The sequence below is a fragment of the Chiloscyllium punctatum genome, chromosome 2 (assembly GCF_047496795.1).
Source record: "Chiloscyllium punctatum isolate Juve2018m chromosome 2, sChiPun1.3, whole genome shotgun sequence".
In the NCBI taxonomy this organism is placed as follows: Eukaryota; Metazoa; Chordata; class Chondrichthyes; order Orectolobiformes; family Hemiscylliidae; genus Chiloscyllium; species Chiloscyllium punctatum.
This window is the reverse complement of record NC_092740.1, coordinates 116,452,696-116,476,971: the sequence shown is the minus strand read 5'-3', so window position 1 is coordinate 116,476,971 and position 24,276 is coordinate 116,452,696. Positions and strand designations below refer to the sequence as shown.

Here is a 24,276-nt window from a genome sequence, read left to right as displayed (position 1 = left end):
TAAATGTAGGGGTATGGGTGGGTTGGGCTTCGGCGGGGCGGTGTGGACTTGTTGGGCCGAAGGGCCTGTTTCCACACTGTAAGTAATCTAATCTAATCTAAAAAAAATGTTCTTTTGTCCCCACTCAACACGGTCTCCCTTATCCCATTTGACAATGATCCATCTGCTCTGCTCCTACAGACCTCCCTTGCTTCATTTTAAACAATCAACAGATGGAACCCCAGGACAGTATTTGCCTTAGTCATCTGATTGACTTCAATGTGCATCACTAGACATAAATGACGTACACCCTTGATCACTGTGTTTGCAGCTTCCTGAATGAAGAGACCTGATCCACCTGACTACTACTCCTGGTCCTACAGGTCAAACAGCTGAACACTCTCTGGACTGCAGACGGACAAATCCCCTGACCGTGAGCATCCGAAGTAGATGACTGACTGTGGAATGTACTGGGATCCCTTGATGGATAACAGCTCCCCTCCATTGACTGGATTGAGGACTGGCTCCCAGCTAGTTTCCAACATGTCCATTTGAACAAAGGACAAAGAACATTATAGCACAGGGACAGGCCTTTTGACCATCCAAGCCTGTGCTGATCCAGATCCTCTATCTAAACCTGTCACCTACTTTCTCAGGATCTATAAACTTTTGCCTCCTGACAATTAATTTATCTGTCTAGTTAGATCTTAAATGACTCTATCGTTTCCACCCCTACCACCTCCGCTGGCAACGCGTTCCAGGCACTTACCACCCTCTGCATGAAGAGCTTTCGACGCATATCTCCCCTAAATTTTTCCCCTCTCACTTTGAACTCGTGATCCCTAGTAATTGAGTTCTTGCTGTCCACCCTGTCTACACCTCTCATGATTTTGTAGGCCTCAATCAGGACCCCCCTCAACCTCCATCTTTCTAATGAAAATAATCCTAATCAACTCAACCTCTCCTCATAGCTAGCACCCTCCATGCCAGTCAATATCCTGGTGAACCTCCTCTGCACCCTTTCCAAAGCATCCTCATCCTTTTGGTAATGTGGTGACCAGAACTGTGCGCAGTATTCCAAATGTAGCCAAACCAAAGTCTTATACAACTGTAACATGATCTGCCAACATTTGTACTCAATGCCCCATCCGATGAAGGAGGGCACGTGGTATGCTTTTTTGACCAATCTACTGCATAGCCACCTTCAGGGAACAATGGACCTGGACACCAGATCTCTCTGTACATCAATTTTCCCCAGGACTTTTCCACTTACTGTATGATTCACTCTTGAACTGGATCTTCGAAAATGCATCACTTCGCATTTGTCCGGATTGAACTCCATCTGCCATTTCTCTGCCCAACTCTTCAATCTTTCTATATTCTACTGTAATCTCTGACATTCCCCTTCACTATCTGCTACTCCAACAATCTTAGTGTCATTTGCAAACTTGCTAATCAGACCACCTACATGTTCCTCCAAATCATTTATATCAATCACAAACAAGATTAGTCCCAGCAAAGATCCCTGTGAACACCACTAGTCCCAGTTCTCCATTTTGAGAAACTCCCTTCCACTACTACTCTCTTTCTCCTGTTGCCCAACCAGTTCTCTATCCATCTAGTTAGAACACCCTGGACCCCATGCAACTTCATCTTCTTCATCAGCCTACCATGGGGAACCTTATCAAATGCCTTACTAAAGGCCATGTATATGATATCTACATGCCTTTCCTCATCAATCAACAGTCAACAAAGAATTCTATTAAGTTTCTATGATCTTCCCTGCATAAAACCATGCTGCCTATCATTGATAAGCCCATTTTCTTCCAAATGGATATATATCCTATCCCTCAGTATCTTCTCCAGTAGCTTCCCTACCACTAATGTTAGACTCACAGGTCTGTAACTACCTGAATTATCCCTCCTACCCTTCTTAAACAAGGGGACAAATTGTGCAAACCTGTAGAGTATATGTCGTGCAGGCAGATGGCACATGTTAGATTAATGTCTCAGTGTGCCATTCACCAAGTTGTCCCCTCCACCTCCAGAATCCTATTAATTAGCAGCCCCTCTGCATATCTGCACCATATAACAATGTCAACAGAACGTTTGCTCTGGCTGGGGGAAGCACCAATGTGTCAAAGGTATGGCAAGGCAAAGTATGGATGTTGAGTGTATGAGGTAGGTGCTAAGTGAACAAATGAAAAAGAGCAAATGAGCAGCCCTGAGATGCAGCATAGTCCAGTCCTTCAGCTGGATGTCTTCCATGCCGTGGAAATTATCCTTCCTGGTGCACCCTGCAATGTAAGCCAGTATGCACTTCCATCGTATCAGAGAGGTGCCAGGATGGTTCTGAATGGTTAAAGAATGTTGGATGCCGATATCTGGGGAAAAGGATGAGGACAGGATTTTGCCGTGAGATGCTGTTTGGTGTTGAGAAACATGAATGCTCATAGAATCCCTACAGTGTGGAAACAGGCCCTTTGGCCCAACAAGTCCACACCGACCCTCTGACAAATAACCCACCCATACCTATTCCCCTACCCTATTACTCTACATTTACTCCTGACTAATGAACCTAACCTACACATCCCTGAACACTATAGACAATTTAGCATGGGCAGTTCACCTAACCTGCACATCTTTGGAGCGTAGGAGGAAACCAGAGCACCCAAAGGAAACCCACACAGTCGCCCGAGGCTGGGATTGAACCCGAATCCCTAGCACTGTGAGGCAACTGTGCTAACCACTGGGCCACTGTGCCGTCCCCTGGGTGGAGATAATGTGAGCCGAAGTTGACAGGTCAAGATTAAAATGGTGCTGGAAACGCACAGCAGGTCAACAGCATCCGAGGAACAGGAAAATCGACATTTTGGGCAAAAGCCCTTCATCAGCGCTCATTCCTGATGAAGGGCTTTTGCCCGAAATGTCGATCTTCCTGCTCCTCGGATGCTGCCTGAACTGCTGTGCATTTCCAGCACCACCCTAATCTTGACTCTAATCTCCAGCATCTGCAATCCTCACTTTCACCTTCGTGAAGCTGACAGGTACCTATTCTAACTTCCACGCCAAGAATTCTTGATATTTAGCTCGGTCGGTGCATTTGGTAAGATAGCAGATCAATATTAATAAGGCAAGTTGGTCTCATAAAATACTTAATGAACTGTGACACCTGTAATTTTGCAACTCACTGCTGCCTTATGAGAAACTCGCTTTAGGCAAAAGCAGTGAGATACTCTCAATGTTGGGATAGGCTTCACCAGATTTCCCACCCAATTCTGCCACAGGTCTCAGCATAGCCAACACTGCTCACACCCCAATAAGATTCCATCACAGTAGTTCTAATTGGGCTCTATTTACAGATGCACTGTGCTGGGATTAAGTCGAAGTTTTCAAATGATAAATTTCTTCCAGATTGTGTTAATGTTGCAGAGTATCTGTTTGTACCTGTATAGACTATCATTTTAGACAAGTTTTCGCATTAGCTGCCAATATGCATGGAACCACAGATTGCAGGGAAACATTAGCACTACATGGTGCATTAAAGATTCTATTTATGTATGAAGTTAAGTGTTAAAAGAAATCTCTCTGGCTTCTGGATCTGTGATATATTATTGACGTTCAACTAAGTGATGCAAGCCAACCTCTGAAACAATGAGAATTATAACATTATTTACATATTCTTAAACATGCAATTATTAAATAAGCGCATATTGAGAGAATATCTAAAATTTCAATGTTATTATCACAGGCAATAATATTCTTTTCATGGTTTTCTGGTCACAAGAGACACTTTTCTATTACCTTTGAAAGCAATTTAATTTTCTGCATGAGAAATAAATAATTTGTTTAATCACATTTTTGAAAGCACAATCAGAAATGCAAGAAACTCTCATATGTTGGATTTTGATCCATTTCTGTCACAAATGGCAATTGTTGCTTGGTCAGTTGTTTACTTTAAATCTACAATCGGTAGGTTTTTGTTCAGGAGACCACAACAGCTCAAAGCCAAGTATGTGCAGTTAATTTAAATATCAGCCATAATCAATGTTATCGAAAGGCAACGGGCAAAATGGTTTTCTCTCGTTCCTACGTTCACAAAGAGTACCGTACTCATTTAACACTATCCTTTGTATCTGAAAAGCATCATAATTTTGTATATAAAGGCAAATTTAGCCTGGTGTAATAGATATGCTAGGACCAAACAAAACGTTTGAGTACCTGGTATTGACATTGTATTTTGCACAGAATTCTCAGCCAGACATCAATGCAAGACCATTATATTTAAGTTATTGGAGAATTCTCATTGGAAGCTGGGGAAATCATGTATAATTAAAATATGCGAGTGAGTTATTATTAATTAAAATAGCCCAAAGAAAGCTTGCACAGGTTGCTGATTTGCATCCTTAGTAAATCATCTTTCTTAATGCAGAGCTAATATGTGTATAGAGGTACTTAACAAGCCCTAAGATTTTTGGAGAAATTTAAAAGAAATTACATGAAGATTGATTAGATTAGATTCCCTACAGTGTGGAAATAGGCCCTTTGGTCCAACAAGACCACACTGACCCTCTGAAGAATAATCCACCCAGACTCATTTCCCTACATTTACCCCTGCCTATTGCACCTTACACTATGAGCAATGTAGCATGGCCAATTCACCTGCCTGCACATCTTTTGGAATGTGGGAAGACACCAGAGCAAACCTATGCAGACACTGGGAGGATGTACAAACTCCACATAGACAGTCACCCGAGGCTGGAATCGAACCTGGCTCCCTGGCGCTGTGAGGCAGCAGTGCTAACCACTGAGCCACCATGCCACAATTGGAATGGTCAAGAAAAGAAATTTTGAGTCAGTTCACCATCTCCAAAGAATGTGATTCAGAATCATTTAAGGCATGTTCAGAGTAGTTTGATATTAGATAAATTAGGCAGAAGGAGAATGACAGATCAGTTTTTGATCAAATGTGAAGAAACGTTCTTCGCTATTGAGCAAAGGGCTGTAGCAGTGTTCTGAACCTTAGCATAATCTAACCATTAAAAACCAGTACAACAAAGATAAGTAAGAACATAAGAAATAAGAGCGGGAAGCAGTCACATGGCTCCTCGAGCTTGCTTCAGTAAGTACCAATGGAGTAAGGGTTATGTTGATAATAAGCATTGAGGCCTGTAGAAATGCTTTTGAAAGGAAACAAACAGTAAAGGTTATATAAAGCAAAATACTGCAGATACTGAAATCTGAAATAAAAACAATATAGCACATAGTGCCTGTTGAGAAAAACACAGTTAATGTTTCAGGTTGATGACACGCTTTCAGATATTTTGGAGTAGGCTCACTGATCTTAAATCTTGGAATTTAATGGTTAAGATGATCAGCCCTTCCACTCGCTGGAGAGTTGGCTACACCCAATTTTTTTTCAAGAGACTTGACAAAATTCCATTCCAAGCAGGAATGCTGCTATTTGCTGTCTGGTGCCTGAATCTTATTGGGCATGTGTCCTGCCAATCAAAGGCCATCAGCTCTCAGGTGCCAGCAGCACCACTGTCAACACTGCAGTTAGGACTTAGAAGAAGGATTGTCACTTGAGTTCTGGAACACAGGTAAGTGGACTGGGATCATTGCGTCCAGTCAGATGGATCCTTACAGTCTTGTAAGGAAGTTAGTTATCCTAGAGTGATGGCAGCTGCCAGATGGGAAGTGCACCCAACACCAACTCCTCGAAAACCGCATTAGGGAATTGGAGCTGGAGTTAGATGAACTTCGGATCATTAGGGAGGCAGAGGGGGTTATTGACAGGACTTACAGAGAGGTAGTCACTCTCCAAATAAAAGAAAAAGACAGATGGGTGACAGTTAGGGGACAGAAAGGGAACCGGCAGACAGTGCAGGGATCCCCGTGGCCATTCTCCTCAACAATAAGTATACCGTTTTGGATACTGCTGGGGGGGGGATGACTTAAAAGGGGAAAGCAGTGGGGCACCTGCTACTCAGAAAGGAAGGGGGAAGAGGAGCAGAGCAGTAGTCATTGGGGACTCGATAGTTAGGGGGACGGATAGCGGTTTCTGAGTGGACGAAAGAGACTCATGGTTGGTGTGTTGCCTCCTGGGTGCCAGGGTCCGTGATGTCTCTGATCATGTTTTTGGGATCCTTCAGGGGAGGGGGAGCAGCCCCAAGTCGTGGTCCACAATGGCACGAAAGACATAGGTCGAAAGAGAGATGGGGACTTGAGACAGAAATTCATGGAGCTAGGATGGAAGCTTAGAGCTAGGACAAACAGAGTTGTTTTCTCTGGTTTGCTGCCATGTGCTAGTGAGGTGAGGAATAGGGAGAGAAAGGAGTTGAACACGTGGCTCCAGGGATGGTGCAGGAGGGAGGGTTTCGGGATTTTAGATAATTGGAGCTCTTTCTGGGGTAGATGGGACCTTTACAAGCAGGATGGTCTTCATCTAAACCAGAGGGGTACCAATATCCTGGGTGGGAAATTCACTAAAGGTGGATTTAAACTAATACAGCAGGGGGATGGGAACCAAAATTGTAGGACAGGTACAGAAAAGGATGAGAGTAGGGAGTTCCCAAATCAAGTATCTGACGCTGGCAAGCAAGAACCTGGTTTGAAGTGTGTGTACTTCCACGCGAGGAACATCCGAAATAAAGTGGGTGAACTGGCAGCGTGGGTTGGTACCTGGGACTTCGATGTGGCCATTACAGAGACATGGATAGAGCAGGGACAGGAATGGCTGTTGCAGGTTCCGGGATTCAGATGTTTCAGTAAGAACAGAGAAGCTGGTAAAAGAGGGGGAGGTGTGGCATTGTTGATCAGGGACAATATTACAGTTGTAGAAAGGATGTTTGGGGATTCATTAACTGAGGTAGTATGGGCTGAGGTTAGAAACAGGAAAGGAGAAGTCACCATGCTGGGAGTTTCCTATAGGTCTCAGAATGGTCCTAGAGATGTAGAGGAATGGATAGCAAAGATGATTCTCGATAGGAGTGAGAGGGGCAGGGTAGTTGTCATGGGGGACTTCAACTATCCAAATAATGACTGGGATCCCTACAGTACGAGTACTATAGATGGGTCACTTTTTGTCCAGTGTGTGCAGTAGGACTTCCTAACACAGTATGTAGACAGGCCTACAAGGGGCGAAGCCACTTTAGATTTAGTACTGGGTAACGAGCCTGGCCAGGTGTTAGATTTGGAAGGAGGTGAGCACTTTGGAGAAAGCGATCACAATTCTGAGAGGTTTACTTTAGTGATGGAAAGGGATAGGTGTACTCCACCGAGCAAGAGTTACAGCTGGGGGAAGGGAAATTACGATGCAATTAGGAAACATTTAGGAAGCGTAGAATGGGGAAGGAAACTGCAGGGGTTGAGCACATTAAAAATGTGGAGCTTATTCAAGGAAAAACTCCTGTGTGTCCTAGATAAGTATGTACCTGTAAGGCAGGGAGGAAGATATAGAACGCGCGAACCGTGGTTTACTAAGGAAGTGGAATCCTTGGTCAAGAAGAAGAAGAAGGCTTATGTTAGGACAAAATGTGAAAACTCAGTTAGGGCACTTGAGGGTTACAAGGAAGTCAGGAAAGACCTAAAAAGAGAGCTCAGAAGAGCCAGGAGGAGACATGAGAAGTTGTTGGCAGATAGGATCAGGGTTGACCCTAAGGCTTTCCATAGGTATGTCAGGAATAAAAGAATGACGAGAGTTAAATTAGGGCCAAACAAGGATAATAGTGGGAAGTTGTGTGTGGAGTCAGAGGAGATAGGGGAAGCACTAAATGAATATTTTTTGACAGTGTTCACTATAGAAAATGAAAATGTTGGTGAGAAAGATACAGAGATACTTGCATCTAGACTAGAAGAGATTGAGGTTCACAAGGAAGAGGTATTAGAAATACTGCAGTGTGTGAAAATAGACAAGTCCCTGGGCTGGATGGGATCTATCTTAGGATCCTCTGGGAAGCAAGGGAAGAGATTGCTGAGCCTTTGGCATTGATCTTCAAATCATCATTGTCTACAGGAATAGTGCCTGAGGACTGGATAATAGCAAATGTGGTTCCCTTGTTCAAAAAGGGTAGTAGAGACAACCCTGGTAATTACAGACCAGTGAGTCTCACTTCAGTTGTTGGTAAAGTGTTGGAAAAGGTTATAAGAGATAGGATTTACAACCATCTAGAAAAGAATAATCTGATCAGGGACAGTGAGTACGTTTTTGTGAAGGGTAGGTTGTGCCTAACGAATCTTATTGAGTTTTTTGACAAAGTGACCAAACAGGTAGATGAGAGTAAACCAGTTCATGTGGTGTACATGGATTTCAGCAAGGCATTTGATAAGGTTCCCCACAGTAGGCTATTATACAAAATGCGGAGGAATGGGATTGTGGGAGACATAGCAGTTTGGATCAGTAATTGGCTTGCTGAAAGAAAACAGAGGATTGTAGTTGATTGAACATGTTCATCTTGGTGTCCAGTTACTAGCGGCGTACCACAAGGGTCGGTGTTGGGTCCACTGCTGTTCGACATTTTTATAAATGACCTGAATGAGGGCTTAGAAGGGTGGGTTAGTAAATTTGCAGACGACACTAAGGTCGGTGGAGTTGTGGATAGTGACGAAGGATGTAGTAGGTTGCAGAGAGACATAGATAGGATGCAGAGCTGGGCTGAGAGGTGGCAAATGGAGTTTAATGTGGACAAGTGTGAAGTGATACACTTTGGCCGGAGTAATCGGAATGCAAAGTACTGGGCTAATGGTAAGATTCTTGGGAGTGCAGATGAGCAGAGAGGTCTCAGTGTCCATGTACACAGATCCCTGAAATTTGCCACCCAGATTGACAGGGTTGTTAAGAAGGCATACAGTGTTATGGCCTTTATTAATAGAGGGATTGAGTTCCGGAACCAGGAGGTTATGCTGCAGCTGTACAAAGCTCTGGTATGGCCACACTTGGAGTATTATGTACAGTTCTGGTCACCGCATTATAAGCAGGATGTGGAAGCGTTGGAAAGGGTGCAGAGGAGATTTACTAGGATGTTGCCTGGTATGGAAGGAATGTCTTACGAGGAAAGGCTGAGGACCTTGAGGCTGTTCTCGTTAGAAAGAAGAAGGTTGAGAGTTGACTTAATAGAGACATACAATAAACTCAGAGGATTCTATAGGGTGGACAAGGAGAGCCTTTTTCCAAGTATGGGGATGGCAACACAAGGGGACACAACTTTAAAGTGAGGGGAGACAGGTATAAGACAGATATCAGAGGTAGTTTCTTTACTCAGAGAGTAGTAAGGGTATGGAATGCTTTGCCTGCAATGGTAGTAGATTTGCCAAGTTTAAGTGTATTTAAATCGTCATTGGACAGGCATATGGACGTACATGGAATAGTGTAGGTGGGATGGGCTTCAGATTAGTATGACAGGGCGGCGTAATATCGAGGGCCGAAGGGCCTGTACTGGGCTGTAATGTTCTAAGTTCTAGGTTCTAATAATCTTTACCAATATCAAATAGAAGACAGAATGCTGCCTCACACTAGGCCACAAGTGAGGCTAGCTGGGTATAATATGATCATGTGACATACCATCCCTCACTTTCACACCCTGTCCTTCTATGAGTGCCAGCAAAATGAGTGGTCTCTGAAAGCTCTCAATTAGCCTTAAGGTTGGAGGCCAAGTTGGGGATCAGTTCTGAATTGTGGTGGTCAGAGGGTTCAAGGAATTAGATTCTGCCTGTTCAGTCTGCTTCTCTTCACTGCTGCCGACTGACCTCCTGAGTATTTCCAGTACTTTCTGATTTTATTTATCTTCAAATCTGTTTTGGTAGCTCATTTGGAGTGGGGTTGTTGGACACTAAAATCAAGCACTTTTCTGAGAGCAGTAAAAAGTAGTCCAAAGGTTTGTAGGTCATTGTTCCTTACCTCAAGCTATTTGGGAATGCTAAAATAGGCACTGCTTAGGATCCTCTTTGAATAATAAATAACCAATGAAGCTTGAACAGAAGAAACAAGAATGAACTATTTCCACCAGCAGTAGGATAGGTAACCTGGGAACACAGATTTTAGGGTTGATTGGTAAAAGTTGCAGGGATGAGATGAAGAGAATTTAATTTTTCAACAGAGAGTTATCATCATCTGGATCACATTGACTGAAAAGCTGGTTGAAACAAATAATAAACTTCAAAACAAATAAAGATTGTAGGGTAGAAAATATGGGGAAAGAGTGAATGGGACGAATTGGGAAGCTCTTTCAAAGTATCAGTACACACAAAAATGGGCTGATTGGCCTTTCCTGGCTCTACAACATCCTAAGATTCTAAGCACACAGATATGTAAATACAATTCTGGAGTACCAGAGTTCATTTTTCTGGATGATGTGATGCGGTGAGGTAAATGAGTGGGAAAGAAAGACTGAATTGTAAATTTTGTTGACTTCTCTAGAGATAAATGCAAAACAATGCACATTAGTTTGCATGGCATTAGTTTGAAATTTGCATAGGATATGCTCCAAGATGACTCAAATGATATTATGAAGACCCTGTTCTTTTGCTCATGGAAAGGTCAAACTGTACCGTTTAACCTGCAATCCTCCAAGTACTGCAGCACTACTGAAATGTACTGCAAAGAAAATCTGCTGATCTATGTGAACATGCATAATGGTGTTTGTATTTGTGCCTGGAGCTTGTTACGCTGCAATGGTAGCAAAATGTTGGATTCTCTCATTTTTCACTAAGTTCTTCACGGAGTTATCTTGTTTTGAACTCAAAAAAAAACTTAAGCAAGGAATCAAATTCACCAGACTACAGGATAAGCCTAAAATGCTAAAACAGAGAGTAGAGTGAACAATGAATGAGCAACAAAAAAACTTTTCTGCATGACTAAAAGTTTCCCTTTATATGATATGCTGCAGTCTTTTAAGAGCTACTGCATTGCCATAATTTGTAGTTGCTTTTTGGAGTTGCTGAAATGGGGAGCTCCTTATCTGTGGTCAGGACTTTTCTCTAATAAAAGCATATGTACTTCCATCATGGAGTGAGATCTCCAAATGAGCTGTTGCAGTCAAAAGTTTCCTTGGAAGTGGCTGCAATATGGAAGAAGTGTATGTTGTATCATGAAATAGGAGTAATATTTCTAACTGGAACTGTTGCAATATCGGAGATATCCCCTGAGGGACAATGGGCAATCATTGACCTTTTACAGTTAGTCTAAGGCACACTTCATTTAAAGTAAAGGTCAGCCACAATAACTATGACCACAAGTAGAAATAGTAACTTTTTACAAATCCAAGTTGAGGTGCTCATCTATGATTAATTCATATCTGTTTCCATGGAGGAGTCTGCTTCAGAGGGAATTCTGTCAGGTGTGAAAATGATACTCCCTGTCTTATTCCTGCCTCCCTTACCCAGGAAAAAGTGTATAGTGACTGCTACGTTCCTTGTATTTGTGTGTACTGCAGAATAGTTGATCCAGCTGATACCTCCTGGAGAGGTTCTGTGGGACTATAAGCTATAATGACCTTCACTTTTATAGAAACCACCATCCCAATCTGGGAACAGTAAAACATGGCTTTGTAAGATATTGTACTATGAATTCACTTCACGCAACTCTAAAGTGGCCAGACCAACGTCCATACTGCAGCATAGATAGTTAAAGGAATTCTTACCACCTTTCCAGCTCAACTAGAGAATTCTAATCATTTATATGGTTGCGAATGTTCACTCTTACCTGACAGAAATAGAGCATTAGCATTCGTGAATGGTGACTCATGATTTATCAATAGCATGCCTATTCCCATCTTCATAAGCATTAACAACAGGATGGTCAAAAGGCCCGTGTAATACAGGAAGGCCTGTATATATCAAAAGGTAGGTCTTCCAACTATGCAAATCCAAGTATTACAGTACAGGTAAGATCCTAATTATCATTTTAAGATTGAATCGGATGGAACTTGTGATATGCATACTCTGCATGACTCCAGCTAGTGTTCTAATCCAAGAGGGACACAAATGATAAGTCTTATTTCCTTTTTGTGGAACTGGAAGGAGCAAATGTTTTCCTTGGGACTTCATAACTGAAAGTGTGCCACTCCCATACTGGGTTTTCACACAGTCTGCTATCTCTACCATCCTCAAAATGGACCCACCTAACTATGCTTTGGAGTATAGGCCTGGGTCACAGACTGCCCAGACTCAGTTTGTAGCCTGATTGTTTTGTATTAATAAAACCCAGCACTCTCACTCAATAGGTCCACCTATTGGGATTACTGGCTAGCAGACAGATGGAAACTCTATCCAAATGTTGGCTACATTTCATCAACTAACGTCCCAGCTTTGAATCCTCTACTAAATTCCAGCTTGATCTGTATTTCCAATTCCCTTTGTAATCATGAAAATTCCATCAAAATGCACTCCAAGCCACCTTATTTTTCAGAAGAAATGTTTATATGACTCATTTTTCGTACCTTATCAAATTAAAGGGTCCTGTACTACATCATAATGGATGCACAGCAAAGATATTCATTGAAGTAAAGATGAAGCACTTTTGTCTGTTACCAAGCAGAAACATATTTTAAAAGTATTTACAAAGATATGTATATATGTATAGGAGAAAGTGAGGACTGCAGATGCCGGAGATCAGAGTCAAGAGTAAGTTGCTAGAAAAGCACAGCAGGTCAGGCAGCATCCAAGGAGCAGACGAAATCGACATTTTGGGCATAAGGCCTTCATCAGGAAAGGGGCTTGTGGGTCAAGGCTGAGAGATAAATGGGAGGGGGTGGGGTTTGGGAAAATGTAGCTGAGAAAGCGATATGTGGATGAAGATCATAGGTCGGGGGGGGGAGTGCCAAGTTGGAGGCTTGGGACTGGTATAATGGGGGGGAAAGAGGAAATGAGGAAGCTGTTGAAATCCACATTTGTCCCAGTTGGTTGCAGGGTCCCAAGTCAGAATATGAGGCATTCTTCCTCCAGACTTTGGGTGGTAACGGTTTGGCAGTGGAGGAGACCCAGAACTTGCATGTCCTTGACAGAGGGGAGGGGGATTTGAAGTGTTCAGCCATGGCGTGGTGGGTTGATGGGTGCGGGTGTCCCAGAGATGTTCTCTGAAACGATCCTCAAGAAGGCGTCCGGTCTTCTCAATGTAGAGGAGACCACACCGGGTGCAACAGATACAGTAAATGACATTGGCAGAGGTACACGTAAGTTTCTGATGGATGTGGAAGGATCCCTTGGGGCCCTGGACGGAGGTGAGGGGAGTGGTGTGGGTGCAGGTTTTGCACTTCCAGCGGAGGCAGGGAAAGGTGCCAGGTGTGGGGAGTGCCTGGTGGGGAGGGGAGTGTTGGTCTGACGGAGTCACGGAGGGAAAAGTTTTTCTGGCAAGCTGATGGGGTAGGGAGGGAAATATACATGTATCGATGTATTAGAGGTGGTGCAAGGGTTAATGCTATTTTAAAGTTTTTCAGTCAACGAGTGTGGTGCTGGAAAAGCACAGTTGGTCAGGCAGCATCCGAGGAGCAGGAGAATCGATGTTACAGATCCAAAACGTTGACTCTCCTGTTCCTCAGATTCTGCCTGACTGGCTGTGCTTTTCCAGCACCACACTCATTGACTCTGATCTCTAGCATCTGCAGTCCTCACTTTCTCCTAGTTTAAAGCTTTCAGCAAATCATCAGCAGAATTGCACCGAAATGTTTCGATTTGACTTTACTCCCGATCAGTTCACTGCTGTTAGGAAAACTTTTTTTAGGTTTATAGCTAGCCATCAAATGCCACACAGACTTCTTATAGAGTGCTATGCGGTACTAAAGTGTTAATCAGCCTCTTACCAATCCTAGGATGGCCATGTTGAGCAGAAGTTTCAAACTCCTATACTAAGTTGAAGTCTGTGATAAGAGCATTCTCTACCAGTGTTTTAATATAAGACAAAAATAGAAATTGCTGGAGAAACTCTGTGGAAAGAAAACCAAGTCAGTATTTTGGATCCAGTGACCCTTCTTCAAAACAGATTATAGCTAGGAAAAGGTTAGTATATATGATGAAGACTGGGTGGGGGTTGATGCAGAAGGAGTAAACAATATATGGGAAGGTAATTGGACCCCAAACATTGATAATGCTTTCACTCCACAGATGTTGACAGACCTGCTGAGTTTCTCCAGCCATTTCTGTTTTCCCGATTCCGCAATTCTTTGTTTAGTTTTTCAATTTAAGATGGCACCTTCCCCACCTCAGAGGCCCTTTGGCACTTCAGCCATTTGAGAGAACTTGCCTCTTTAATTGGTACTTGCTTTTCTCAGTAAAATAATTTCCTTATTTAAGTATTGTTTACTAAGTCAAATAAGTGACTAACAGAGAACAGATACTTGGCCACAAAAACGAAGAGTTTTTGCTGTTACAAATTCCTTTTCAAATTCCTGTTCCAGTATGATCATGTAGTCATTTTTAGTTTGGTTTAAAAAATATTTCAGAGTTTCTTCCCCAAAACTTATTTCACAAGTTATTGTTTTTACCAAAACAACATTAAAGAACAAACAACTCTGGAAATCTAATAAATATAAATGTTGTTTATTGTCAAATGCTGCATACTTGGGAGTGGGGAGGTAAGGGCGGAGGTGTTACTCCATAGTGATATTTTTGTTTACTAGATGCAGCAAATGAAGAAAATAATTTGCACAGGCAACCTCACTATTCCAGTTAAAGGTGGTTTCTTTACAACAAGGTTTCTGTTGACAAAATAGGAGAACAGAGCTAACAATCAAAGCAAACCAATTCATCTCAACTCAGGAGTAATATTTTATTCTTTAACCTTCCTGGTAGGATGCTATTACATCGCGTGTTAACTGTGCATTTCACCAGATGGTTGTATTGCATTTGGCTGCACTACAGACATCTGTTGACTCTCAGATCATGAAACACTTGGATTTGATTGAAGCAAATGAAAACGCCTTTCTGTTTGGAGTTTTATCAACCCAAGATAAAATAGGATTCTTCCAATTCAGTGCATGTCTCTAACTGGATTAATCAACTCAGTTTCTCTATCTTTTACTTCAGATGTTCTTTCTCCCTTCACCTCTTCCACCCTACCTTCCCCACATACTGAACAAAGGAAGGCCAACTCTCTTCCACACTCACGCATCACCATCAGCCTAAATTTATCTGCTGGTGGCTTCCAAAGGTTCCAAAGATCTAAATAGGTCAGTACCAGCCAGTGTTATCCTAACCTTGCACTCTATTGCCATTCCTTTATTGTCACTAAGTCAAAGTCGTGGAACTCCCTCCATCCCTAATGGAAATGTGGGTGTACCTACAGCGTATGGACTGCAGCCATTCATGAAGGTACCTTGTCAACCACCTTCTCAAGGGTAACCAGATGGATGGGCAATTACTATTGTCCTTGCCAGGAAATGTCTACATTCCCTTAATTTAGTTTGAAAAAAGATTGACTAGCCACAGGGGCCTTCCAGAATACTTCCACAGAAGTTTCCTGAAGTTACTTTTCATGGAAAATGTCTCAACATGGATAGTATGAGTGGTTCTGCTTGAACTCCTGACTATACTAATGAGCCAAGGACCAAAATAACACCACACGACCAGCAATCATGAGAAGTTTAAGTAGTACTATTCCAAATGAAGACATATATACTAGTTGCACTGTAATTGCAAGTTATCAGTTGTTTGTTAAGAAAACCTGTTTGAGATTTTCAATTAAATTGAACACATGCTGCTTACCCATCCACAATAAAAATAGTGGTTCTGTGTTAAGGAATATAATGCAAGACGACAACAGTACTTGCATTGACCTTCCCTCATTCCCAACTTTAAAGACTGCCTCTCAATTGTTGGAATCAACATAAATCATTTTGATGTATCACCTCATGTTGTGCATTGCCATAAGCGGTCTTGTATTCTCATCTTCAACATTAAACCATCACATCAATCTTGCATCCAAATTCTCCTCTGGTTAATTGGATCATAAAATTCATTGTATGGATTTAATTAGAATACTGGCATTTCATGTAGATGCCAGGAGATCTTATGGTTGGGGACTTTCAGCAACTTTGTTCGCAGTTCACAAACCTCAGAATGTGAGAACTTTTGAAGGAACACCAAGCTCGCTGAAGGAGCGTCACCTTAAGGTCATAAGATCATAAGAATACGAACAGGAATAGGCCATTCAGCCCCTTCAGCCTGCTCTGACATTCAATGGGATCATAGCTGATCCAACATTCCTCAGATCCACTTTCCAGCATTTCAAGAATACATAGATTTCAGCCTTAAAGTACACAAAGACTTTGCTCCCATGGGTCTCTTTAGCAAGGAGTTCCAAATACACAAAACCTGCTGAGACATGAAATTCCTCCACATCTCAGTCTTAGACTCACACCTCTTTAGTCTGAGACTAGACTCTCTGGTTCTAAACTTTCCATCCTCTCAGCATGTACCCTGTCAAGAACTTTAAGAATCTATAGGTTTGAGAGGCAAAGATCACATCAAACAAAATAATCAAGTCAATTAACAGATAAGCTATTCAGAGGGAAAATTTAATGGATGGTGGAAATTTGAAATAAAACTATTCAGCATGTCAGGTAGCATTTGCATACATGATCAATTTCATCTCCAAGATTAGTTTTGATCATTTGATCATCTAAGAGTAATTTTCCAGCATTCTCCACAAACAACCCTCCCATTTCTTCCTTATTAGACCTACATTTTTCTGATTACTGATCTCTTCCAGGACATTGCATGGTTTGAGTTAGTGGAGTCGAGGGGGAAGTGGTCGTTGAGTCATACAGCACAGAAACAGACCCTTCAGTCAAACTAATCCATGTTGAACATAATCCCAAGCTAAACTAGTCCCACCTGCCTGCTTCTGGCCCATATCCCTCCAAACCTTTCCAATTTATGTACTTCTCTCAGTGTCTTTTAAACATTATAATTGTGCCCTTATCCACCATTTCCTCCTTTGTAGACATTATCTACTATGGTATAATGAGTGTGGTGTCAGCATGATAGTTTCCTGTATGCCATTTTTACATGTATCACATGAATGGTTGGTGAAAGCAATCTCATTTTCACCAGCTAATAGAAAGACGATTCTGGATTAGTGGTGCTGGTAGAGCACAGCACTTCAGGCAGCATCCAAGGAGCAGCGAAATCGACATTTTGGACAAAAGCCCTTCTTCAGGAATAAAGGCAGAGAGCCTGAGGCGTGGAGAGATAAGCTAGAGGGAGGGGTGGGGGTGGGGAGAAAGTAGCATGGAGTACAATAGGTGAGTGGGGGAGGGGATGAAGGTACACCAATTCACATACACCAAATCATCCGCCGACATTTCCGCCACCTCCAAAAAGACCCCACCACCAGGGATATATTTCTCTCCCCACCCCTTTCTGCCTTCCGCAAAGACTGTTCCCTCCGTGACTACCTGGTCAGGTCCACGCCCCCCTACAACCTACCCTCCCATCCTGACACCTTCCCCTGCCACTGCAGGAACTGTAAAACCTGCACCCACACCTCCTCCTTCACCTCTATCCAAGACCCTAAAGGAGCCTTCCACATCCATCAAAGTTTTACCTGCATATCCACCAATATCATTTATTGTATCCATTGCTCCCGTTGCGGTCTCCTCTACATTGGGGAGACTGGGCGCCTCCTAGCAGAGCGCTTTAGGGAACATCTCCGGGACACCCGCACCAATCAACCACACCATCCCGTGGCCCAACATTTCAACTCCCCGTCCCACTCTGCCAAGGACATGGAGGTCCTGGGCCTCCTTCACCGCCGCACCCTCACCACCGGACGCCTGGAGGAAGAACGCCTCATCTTCCGCCTATGAACACTACAACCCCAGAGCATCAATGTGGACTTCAACAGTTTCCTCATTTCCCCTTCCCCCACCTCATCCTAGTTCCAAACTTCCAGCTCAGCACTGTCCCCATGTCTTGTCCGGACTTGTCCTATCTGCCTATTTTCTTTTCCACCTATCCACTCCACCCTCTCCTCCCTGACCTATCACCTTCATCCCCTCCCCCACTCACCTATTGTACTCTATGCTACTCTCTCCCCATCCCCACCCTCCTCTAGCTTATCTCTCCACACTTCAGGCTCTCTGCCTTTATTCCTGATGAAGGGCTTTTGCCCGAAACGTCGAGTTCGCTGCTCCTTGGATGCTGCCTGAATTGCTGTGTTCTTCCAGCACCACTAATCCAGAATCTGGTTTCCAGCATCTGCAGTCATTGTTTTAACCTAATAGAAAGACGACTTTGGTCTCATTTTAGTGTCAGGAATGCTTATTCTTTAGGGATAATTCTGACCTTTCAAACATATTAAATAGATCAGAAGAATGGCATCCTACAACCAGTAGAGTGCTGCAGGGATCAGTGTCACAATTATTTACAATATATAATTACAGGTAGTTCTGAGATAACACACGTTTTAGCAATGCGATTTGGTTGTAATGTTGCTGAAGAATTACCGAACGGTAATTTGGAGAACACTTAACTCGGTTGGCAATAGTGTGATTTCAGCGGGGATTGGTTCTGCTCGTACGCTGATGTGCACCCAAAATCTCTGTGCCATTCTGCGCGTGCGCCGAAGTCTATGTGCCATTCTGCATATGCGCAATGAGCTCCGTCTTCATGCCATTCTGCGCATGGGCTGATGTCAGGTGCTGACAGACAGTTTTCGGTGAGAGGTTCTGTACAGAGAGCATTTTTTATATGTACTGTGTTAAATTTACTTCTGTTCAGTTAATAAATATGATTCCAACCTTCATTCAAGCTGTGCTGTACTTTGTGTTAGACTTTTGGGTGATTTTTGAGCAATTGTGAGGGATTCTTATTGCTGGTCTGGACCCATAGACCCCATTATTTCTATTAAGCGATTTTCTATTAAGTGAGATTTTGCTGAAATGCAACAATGACACAGGATGAGGAAACTGAATGAAATATTGCCAAGTTTGCAGATGACACAAAATTGGGGAGAGGACGAGTAGTGAAGATGACACAAGGGATTTTCAGAGATATATAGGCAGGTAAAATAAGTATGCAAGAACTTGGCAGATAGAATATGTAGAAAAATGTGAGGTTATGCACTTCGGATGATGATAGCAGAGCTAATTATTGTTTAAATGAAGAAAGGTGCTAACAACTGCAGCACAGAGTGGGTCTTCGTGTATGAATCATAGAAAGTTAGCATCTAGATTCAGAGGATAATAGGGAAAACAAATGGATGTTGACTTTTATTTCAAAGGGAATGTAGCATAAAAAATAGGGAGATTTTGTTCAAATTATACAGTACATTGGTCAGACCACAGTTGGAATCCTGTGTATAATTTTGGTCCCCTTGTCTGAGAAAAGAAATATTGGCATTGAAAGCTGTCCAGAAAAGATTCACTAGTTTGATCCCAGATATGGAGGGATTCTCAAATGAGAATAGTTAGGACCTACTGGAGTTTAGAAGAATGAGAGGAAGCCTTATCAAAACATACAACATTATTAGAGACACTTGACTAGGCAGATGTAAGGAGGTTGTTTCCACTTGTGGCAAGGTCTAGACCAAATATCATACTCTCAGAGTAAGGTGTCATCTTCTTACATCAGAGAGAAGGAGGATTATTTTTCTCTCACAGGTTAGTGAATCTAAGCAATTCTTTACTACAAACTGGGTCATTAACTATATTCAGGGCTGAGATCGACTGATTTTTAATACATAAGGAAACCAGGCGCTATGGGAGTAAGGTAGCATTGGGGAATTGAAGATGATCAGTTCATCATGATCTTATTGAAAGGCAGAACAGAATAAATGGGCTGAATGGCCTACTTCTGCTCTTATGTTTCATGGTCTTATGGTTTAGGTCTCTCTAGCTGGCAAATAACTAAGAGGTAGAATCTTCACAACTTTGTTAAGCACTACAGTGTCTGGCACCAAATGTACAATTTTGAGACTTGTAGATGACAGAGAATCATTGGTTGTAATTAATGCAGCAGAGGATTGTAACAATATACAAGATGATGCTAATCAACTGGCAGAATGCCCATGTAATTGATAAGTGAACAAAAATACAGCTAAGTATAAGATGGTGCTCTTTGGTAGGAAGAATAATAAGACCACCTGCTTCATGGAAAATAAATGTTAAACGGAGGTCGAGGCGCAGAAGCAGCTGGGATTATAAATAGACGATCACTTAAAATAGATGCATAGGTTAATCAGGCAGAAGAGACAAACAAAAGCAGACCCAACAGAGTTCAAATCGAAAAGCTGATAAGTGATGTTAAACTGTACAGAACCATGGCTAGCCTACAAATAGAGTACTGTGAATAGGTCAGGTATCCACATTATAAAATAAAAACATTCCAATTGGAATGGATTTGAAAGGATTATGGGAGAACTAGGAAGTTATAATTTTACAAAAATACTACATGTTTTTAATTCTCCCAAAAAAAAGACTGAGTCATAACCTGAAAATGATCTTTAACATTACGAAAAGGTTTGACCTGATAGGCAGAGAGCTGTTTCCACTTGCAGGAAAGATCATAAGTAGAAACATAAATGTATGGAGCTACTAATAAATCTATTAGCGACATCAGGAGAAATGTCTTTTTCCCCAACAGTTTGGTTTGAATGTGGAACATGTAATGACAATGAAGAGTGGTAATGACAAAAATAGTGCAGATACATTGAAGAGAAAATAATATATAATTATGACAATGCACTCTAAGGGCCACGGGTGTGATATATTCTCCTTGTGCCACCAAATCGTAAGAGGTGATTGGTGATCACACATTCGTATTGGATTGGTCTATGATTATGCTTGGCAAAATGTTAGCATTGCCGCCTCACAGCCACAAGGGACCTGGGTTTGATTTCACCCTCAGCCAACTGTCTGTGTGGAGTTTGCACATTCTCCCTATGTCTGCACGGGGTTTCCTCCAAGTGCTTTGGTTTCCTCCTACAGTCCAAAGATGAGCACAGTTACAATGTTTAAAAGACACTTAGGCAAGTACATGACGAGGAAAGGTTTGGAGGGATATGGGCCAGAGCAGGTAGGTGGGACTAGTTTAGTTTGGGATTATGTTTGGCATGGAATGGTTAGACCAAAGGGTCTGTCTTTGTGCTGTATAACTCTAATCCACTTAACCTGCACAATTAAATTGCCCAGAGTGTTCAGTAGGTGCTGACTAGGTGAATTAGCCATAGGAAATGCAAGATTTTAGGGATAGAGTAGGGGAGTGGGTCTGGATAGGAGGCTGCTCAGCAGGTCAGTGAGGACTCAATGGGCCGAATGGCCTGCTTCCATACTGTATGGGTTTCTATGAATCTAAGATTGCTGTTCCATTAACTTTCAAGATGCTGAGCTTCTGCTCTTATCACAGGTCATCAGGTGTATTGAAAGGATTTATAGGCTGATAATCAACCTTCTTGTCCATGCACCACCCAGGGCCTCCAAGTGGGCCTTGAACCCAGTAAAAACATTACCACTGTGCCATAAGACCACTTTGTGATACATGTTACAATTTATTTAAAATTATGCGTACTGTAATTTATTAATTCAATATACCGTACACGACATTCATACAATATACTCTGCAGTTCATCTAACCTAACTCCTAGCCTATGGGGTTTCTAGGCATGTTTCCAGGCCCACTATCTGTATCCAACTGAAATAACTTTTCTCAATGGACCGTATCCAATCCCTTCATCATTTTACAAAGTTCAGTCATATCCACTCAAAGCCTGTGTATCAAAAGTAAATATCTTAGAGTCAATGGTCTGTACTAAAAGCTGCAAGATTTGATTTCAGTCTTGTAACCCTTCACTACATTTTCTGTAAAGCCTCAGAAACCTTCACCATATGCATGAACTAAAGTTGCACACAGATGCTGATATACCAGAGTCAAGTGCAGCCTAAAAGAAAGATCAAGATTGTGCAGTCCTAATGTTAGCATGGTCACCAGAAAATTAGCCTCTACTGCCTCAATGTTACATTAATCTGCAGCATTCTACTGTCATCTGAATGTTGATTTTTAACACCAAAGCCACAAAACTGGGCTCCACAGCACAACTAAAGTTGTGCTTATGCTGGACAAGTCAGATCCCAGACTGAAACCTAGCTTGATGGATTGTACTTTGTTTTTTGCCTTAATGGGGAGGAGGTCTTTCATTTAGACACTAATGCACAGTACAGCAGATTAGATTGAACAATAAAACAGATGAATTACATAAAATAAATGGAAATAAAATAGAATAAACCAAAATGTTTACACAGAAGACAAATTTAAATATTTTGAAACATATGGTAAAATTATAATTCCATTAATCTCAAAAGTATCCTGTTATAGTCTGCACACTAGAGAGAATTCCATTCTCTATCATGGTTATGAAGCATAATTTAATTTTAGTTTCAACTCCCAGTCTTCAGAATCTGACAGGCTCTTCCTGGAGCCTTCGTACAAAGGAGTATAAACTTTCTCAACTTTTAATAAACTCTTCAGAGTTTTAACCAAAAACCTCTTGACTGTAACTTTTACTTAACTCTTCTTAACAATTTTAAACTAGCTTGTTTTCTCAAGGACAACCGCTTCACACATCCAGCTTCAAACCCAAGAGAAATGTTGAAAATGCAACTAAACAAACGATCTTTTCTTCCAAACTATGGGGCTCCCCCCAGTCCAAAGAAAGAAAACCCCTGACCTTCTAAACTGGAGCCTAATGCACAATTATTTACTTTGTATGCTTATAAGATTCTCCCAAAATAGTCAAAAGCTCATTATTCTCCAGGAATTCTTTCCCTCATACTGTATTTTAAAATAAATCACTATAGCCACAGAAATACTTACAAGTTTATAATTAACCCTCTTCACACAGAGAAAACCCATATGCCACTACTTCAAAACTAAAAAATTGAAACCAAACATTCAATTATATTAAAATTATTATAAGTCACACAAATTGAAAGGCCTACAGGGATGCTGACAATGTTTGCATGATTTCTTCTGCGGGGAAGGAGACTCGTGTGGTTGGCCATACATGTGCTGTAAGTGTCAGGAATGGGAATGATAAGGACAGGTGGCATGGTGGGACAGTGGTTATTATTGATGCCTCAGAGCACCAGGGACCTGGATTCAATTGCAGCATTGGATCTCTGTCTATGCGAAGCTTGTATATTCTCCCATGTTAGCGTAGGTTTCTGATGAGTGATCCGATTTCCTCCCACAGTACAAAGATGTGCAGGTTTGGTGGATTGCCCATGATAAGTCGCCCCATATTGTCCATGGATGTATAGCCCAAGTAGATTAACCATAGTAAATGCTTGTAATCAGAATAGGGTAAGGAGATGTGTCCAGGTGGGATGCCCTTTGGAGGTCAGTGCAGTTGTGATGGGCCAAATAGCCTCTTTCTACACAGTAGGGATTCTGTGACCTTTCTACTTTGGCCAATCTAATTTGATGCTTGTTTAGTGAATTTGGATTGCACATATATCTAAAGACCGTCCATGCTAATCACTTTCAGCAGTCGGACTGTTAGTTTTTCACTACCTACATTATACACAGGGACAGCAACCAACTTGCAGATTTTGACATGCTTCTACTTAAATAATTACTGGTAGTAACAAAAGTATCACTTACTGAAGCATTAAAGTACTGAGTATATTTTTGGAGTGCTGCTTCATTAAATCAGAAAGGACAATAGAAGTTTGAGATTGAGTTATGTGGTCTGTGACCATACAATCACAGAATCCCGTTAATGTGGAAGCAGATCATTTGGCCTATTGGATCCACATCTGACCCTCTGAAGAGTATCCCACCCCACCTGTGACCCTGCATTTGCCATGGCTAATCCCAGCTAGCCAGCACATCCCTGGACACAATGGACAATTCAGCATGGCCAATCCACCCAACCTTTGGACTCAATGGATTGCAGAAGCAAAGTTCTGCAAAGATGAACAAAGCGGAGTTCAGTCTATAAAGGTCATCAACTGCCATCCTATCAAAGTTCTCACTTGATTTCCCTGTAGCAGAACTCGGCTGCAATTGAACCCTCTGGTTAGCAGGCACATGAGCACTCCATGCCCACTAATCTGGTTGTACCTCACCCACATGCAGGTAATGTGTGGTGCTGATATCCATGTTGAGAGCTGTGTCAGATTGGGTCCTTCCTTGTTACTGTTGTATGGTTAATATCCTTCTTAATCTTGGATGTGTTATGGCTGGTTAGGACAAAATTCTTGGGCTTTTGAAAACATTAAAGCAGAAGGTGAGGGATGAGGTCGGGGGCAAGTTTGGAGAAAAGAGCAAGAGGACCATAATCATGCCATCATAGTTCAGATAAAA

At 42.0% G+C, this 24,276-nt stretch overlaps 1 protein-coding gene across 4 annotated transcripts in view; it reads right to left on the bottom strand.

The window, feature by feature from the left end:
• The window catches only part of LOC140488030 (SWI/SNF-related matrix-associated actin-dependent regulator of chromatin subfamily E member 1-related-like), a 133,621-nt gene that overhangs the window by 4,393 nt on the left and 104,952 nt on the right, over positions 1-24,276 (bottom strand). The gene's annotated exons all lie outside the window — the stretch shown is intronic.